This window comes from Formica exsecta, unplaced genomic scaffold (genome assembly GCF_003651465.1).
Source record: "Formica exsecta isolate Colony F162 unplaced genomic scaffold, ASM365146v1 scaffold1759, whole genome shotgun sequence".
NCBI classification, from domain to species: domain Eukaryota; kingdom Metazoa; phylum Arthropoda; class Insecta; order Hymenoptera; family Formicidae; genus Formica; species Formica exsecta.
The window spans coordinates 69,331-75,021 of NW_021849076.1; the positions used below are offsets into that span (position 1 = coordinate 69,331).

At 31.8% G+C, this 5,691-nt stretch overlaps 1 protein-coding gene across 2 annotated transcripts in view; it reads right to left on the bottom strand.

The window, feature by feature from the left end:
* Positions 1 to 5,691, bottom strand: part of LOC115233521 (mitogen-activated protein kinase-binding protein 1-like) — a 65,269-nt gene that overhangs the window by 55,572 nt on the left and 4,006 nt on the right. The window lies entirely within an intron of this gene.

Here is a 5,691-nt window from a genome sequence, read left to right on the forward strand (position 1 = left end):
GGAGGGGCAAGAGAGAGGGTCAAAAGGGTGGGTCGAGAGGGAGGGAGCGAGAGAGGGACGGAGAGAGAGGTAGGAGAGGAATGAGAGGGATGAGAGGGAAGGGAGGGAGAGAGAGGGAGAGGGGGAGACGGGAGGGAGAGAGAGAGAGAGAGAGAGAGAAGATATGAATTACTTCTTCTCTGCAATTATAATCAAAACTCATAAAAATAGATTATCTCGCATTACTGAATACAAAGTAGCTACATAAATATTTATTTCAACCTTGTTCAGACATAACTTTGCGCCTTCATGCATCTCCAATCGTGTGTCCGTTGAAAATTCACGACTAGAATCCATAATAGTATCAAATCGGCATAACAAATCGAAATTTCTGAATTTTCTTGAGCCTTAATTGACTCTCGACTATCACGGCGATACGCGATACAGATAGATAGCAGATAGTTAAGTGAAAATAAGAATAGACGCGCATCTCGATCGTAAGAGATCAAGATTTAGACAAATTCCATGTCGAATTACAGCTGATATTTTTAAAAGTTAAGATTATATATAAGAAAGAGTTCTCATACTGATATTGATCGCTTGGACCACATGTATTTACCGATAGTGAAGAACTTGTCAAAAATTAAAGGACGCATATGTTGGGTGCAGGATGGTAAAACCATAATAATTATGCGTACTACATCTATCAGGTTAAGCACCGCGAGTCGACGGATCTCCTCTCACCTCGACTCGCGGTGCCTAACCTGATGGATGTAGTACGCACAATTACTATGGTTTTATCATCCTGAACCTAATATATACGTCCTTTACGGCTGGTATCGGAAGCAGGCTGATTACAAGCATCCGTCGAAGGAGTCACTGAGTGTCATTGACAGACACAGGTCCGAATTATAGGACCGAAACGTTCGTTCCAATAAAAGATTTCAAGAATAATTTATGCACTGCCTACCGCATTAGGCTCTTATTTAGCTTGTTTTCCTTTCGGTATATTCAAAAAAGATGTAAGAGAGAGAGGAAAAAAGGAAATATAATAATTAAAAAATAGAATATACCTATTAGAAAAATGGTAAAAAGTACAACAGAAAATATTATAAAAACTGAATCATAGAAAGAGAGAGAGAGAGAGAGAGAGACAGACAGAGAGACAGAGACAGAGAGACAGAGACAGAGAGAAAAAAGAGAAACAGAGATAGAGGATATAAATTGAATAGATAAAAAAGGAGCGGGGAATAGTATGATTCTGATTAAATTAAAGATTTGGGAGAGTAAGAAACGGATAATGAAAAAGAAAAACAGATTGAAAGAAAAAATAGTATGAAAACGATTTAACAAGATCAGATAGAGAGATAAGAGAGAAGAAATATACTAGAAATTGCAAAGACTAAAAGGAAGAATTTTGTATGGAAAGATAAATAAGGATTAAAAGCAGTAAAATTATGGCGCAAACAGAACACCGCAAACCTCTGAGATCTCAGAGGCCGAAAGTTTAAAAAAAGGCTTTAAACAAAAACCCTAAAGTTTTTATACGTTATGCAGATTCGGTATTAATAAATGCAAAGCGGCTTGCAAAAAAGAAGAAGAGATAAAAGAACATAAAATTAAATTAAATATTTTAAGATAGAGGGACCCCCATTAAGTTAGCTCCCCCACCAGCGCTAAATAAGTTTTAACTTAGATTAAAATTAGGTGCTAATTAGGTGCCGAACTCCAAAATTAGGTACTCAAACCGTTTGGCAGGAAATTAGATGTATACTGGAGGAGGGGGGAGAGGGCTGGCTTAACATTAAGCTGCCCCCCCCCATATAAAAAAACATAAATAAAATAATGATTTTAAAAACAATATAATAATTAAGTGCTAATTAAGTGCTCTCAGAAACCGTTAAGATACATCCAAAATAAAATTTTTTTATACCGCTTTACTCTTGTACGGCGCCAGCGGCAGAGACAGAGAGAAAAAAGAGAAACAGAGATAGAGGATATAAATTGAATAGATAAAAAAGGAGCGGGGAATAGTATGATTCTGATTAAATTAAAGATTTGGGAGAGTAAGAAACGGATAATGAAAAAGAAAAACAGATTGAAAGAAAAAATAGTATGAAAACGATTTAACAAGATCAGATAGAGAGATAAGAGAGAAGAAATATACTAGAAATTGCAAAGACTAAAAGGAAGAATTTTGTATGGAAAGATAAATAAGGATTAAAAGCAGTAAAATTATGGCGCAAACAGAACACCGCAAACCTCTGAGATCTCAGAGGCCGAAAGTTTAAAAAAAGGCTTTAAACAAAAACCCTAAAGTTTTTATACGTTATGCAGATTCGGTATTAATAAATGCAAAGCGGCTTGCAAAAAAGAAGAAGAGATAAAAGAACATAAAATTAAATTAAATATTTTAAGATAGAGGGACCCCCATTAAGTTAGCTCCCCCACCAGCGCTAAATAAGTTTTAACTTAGATTAAAATTAGGTGCTAATTAGGTGCCGAACTCCAAAATTAGGTACTCAAACCGTTTGGCAGGAAATTAGATGTATACTGGAGGAGGGGGGAGAGGGCTGGCTTAACATTAAGCTGCCCCCCCCCATATAAAAAAACATAAATAAAATAATGATTTTAAAAACAATATAATAATTAAGTGCTAATTAAGTGCTCTCAGAAACCGTTAAGATATATCGTTAAATAAAATTATATATATAGTTAAATAAAATTTTTTTATACCACTTTATACTCTTGTATGGCGGTGGGCGCGACCGACGTTTAAATTCGAAATTCTGCCAAAAGGATTGAGCACTTAATTCGGCGTTTAGATATCTCGACATAATATTAATTAACGAATATTTTGATACCAGTAAGTATCGAGCACCTAATTATTTAATAGGACTTTACTCTTGTACGACAGTAGGCGCGACTGACGTTTAAATTCGAAATCCTGCCAAACAGAATGGGCCCTTAATTCGGCGTTTAGATATCTTAATATAATATTAATTAACGAGTATTTTGAATACATATTGAGTACTTAATTATCTAATATAACTTAAGTGCTCGATTTGTTTGGCAGAATTTTGAACTTAAACGTCGATCGCGCCCACCGCCGTACAAGAGTAAAGTGGTTAAAAAAAATTTTATATTGGATATATCTTAACGGTTTCTGAGAACACTTAATTAGCACTTAATTATTATGTATTTGTTTTTTTAGTAATTATTTTATTTGTTTTTTTGTATGGGAGGGACCAGCTTAATGTTAAGCCAGCCCCCCCGCCCCAGCCTCAGTATACATTTCCTGCCAAACAATTTTCCTGCCACCTAATTTCGAACTTCGACACCTAATTAAAACCTAATTAACATATAATTTTAATCTAGGTTAGAACTTATTTAGCACTGGTGGAGGGGGGCTAGTTTAATGGGTGTAACTCCACACGCCCGAATAATATTATTTGTATAGTAAAAAATATAGTAATAAATATAAATACAATTGATAAATTATCTTTTTTATTTCTATGATAAAATAGATAGTATTTAAAATCGATAATACTGAAAATATAAAAGCCAAGCATTGAAAATAAAGATAGAAGATAGAAGAAAAGCACTAAAAATTGAAGAAAAAAATGGTGGAAAAATCATCTAATAAAATACTGAAAGAATGTTTCAGGAAAACAGAAATGAAATAAAGCTAACAAAACTTATGCATTTTCCATATATCTTCTGATATGCACCTACATTTATATTATTAAAGTATTCCTATTCCGATATGTATAGTTAAATACATTTCTGCTTAATATAGTCTCCAGTCCGTTTGTATCTATTTGTATCGTTCTTTATTTGCACCACAAAAGATGAAAAGTATAAGATGATTAAAAAATGGCTAGCGCCCAACATAAAATATTTTGACCTCATCAAAAATATTTTAATTTTATTAACGCCATACGCGATGAAGAATTGTGTGTCCGTGTTTATACGTACTACTTTTTATTTCATTTGCATCTTAAAGAATTCGAAACTATTTCTATTATACCTATTCTTCAATTTTTCAATTCATAATATTCAAAATATTCATAATATTCAAAATATTCATAATATTCAAATATTCATAATATTCAGTTTATAATATAACGCTAAAATAGTACATAAATGATTTAAGAAATTTAAGATACCGTAAAATGGTTGACAGTATTTGATAGAAAATTATTTTATAATTTTTTACTCTTTGAGATATAAACAAAATAAGAAATAGTACAAATACATAAAAACAAAATACAAACTGTTACTATACAGAATGTTATTAATTTTTATTTTTTATAATAAGGCATTAGATTCATATTAGTCTATAGCTTGCGGTCGTGTACTTCACTAGGTATCGAATTTCTAGTTGCACAAAAATCATTTATATAATAGTAATATATAACTGAATGCCGGACAGTTTCAGTGATTATAGTCGAGAAGTCGTAAAAGAAAGAAAAAAAGTGCGGTTGCTGCAGAAAGAGCACATCATTAATATTATGTCTCGTTTTATTATAATATTTCACGCGAAAATCGCGAAAATGACACGAGGGGTTGGTCACTAGTGGTTATAGTGTACAAAAATTACCCTTGATATACGGATTATCTTTAAATTACCCTTGATATACGGATTATCTTTAAATTACTTCAGATTACTTAAGATTACCTTAGATTACCTCAGATTATCTGAGACTACCTTAAGGGGCTACATACACCTAGTGGTAGGAAAAATAGGGGGAAATTCGACAATTTTTTTTTCATAAAAAAATTTTTTTTATTAAAAAATCTCTAGCTACATCTTAAAGTAGGTCCTTTAATGTATATTTGGTAAAATTTTTATTAATAAATATTGAAAAATGTGCCGTGGAGATGTCATCTCCTGGAAGCTATTCGACGATGCTGTAACCATTGTAGCTCCTCTAATTTTTATCTGAAATCAAAAACCAAAAAATTTCCTTAAAGTATATAAAAAAAAGGAAGTTTTTGTCGTAGCCGATTTTTAAAATTTTGATTTTTTGAGAAATGGCGGCCATTTGAATGCGAAGGTATCAGATTAAAAATCATATCTTTGCATTCAAATGGCTGCCATTTTTCGAAAAATCAAAATTTTAAAAATCAATTATCACAAAAACTTCCTTTTTTTTATATACTTTAAGAAAATTTTTTGGTTTTTGATTTCAGATAAAAATTAGAGGAGCTACAATGGTTACAGCATCGTCGAATAGCTTCCAGGAGATGACATCTCCACGGCACATTTTTCAATATTTATTAATAAAAATTTTACCAAATATACATTAAAGGACCTACTTTAAGATGTAGCTAGAGATTTTTTAATAAAAAAAATTTTTTTATGAAAAAAAAATTGTCAAATTTCCCCCTATTTTTCCTACCGCTAGGTGTATGTAGCCCCTTCAGGTAGCCTCAGATAATGTGAAGTAATCTAAGGTAATCTTAAGTAATCTAAGGTAATTTAAAGGTAATCCGTATCAAGGGTAATTTTTGTACACTATAACCACTAGTGACCTACCCCTCGATAAAATACTATTTTTTTGTTCCATATATTAATTGAGATTATTAAAAAAAAAGTAATAAATGTTTACGCTCGTAAAAATTATAAAAACATTGATATGAAATAAAAAATAACAGACCTTAACAAGCAAAGTAGATTTAATAATAATATGAATTTATTAACATGAA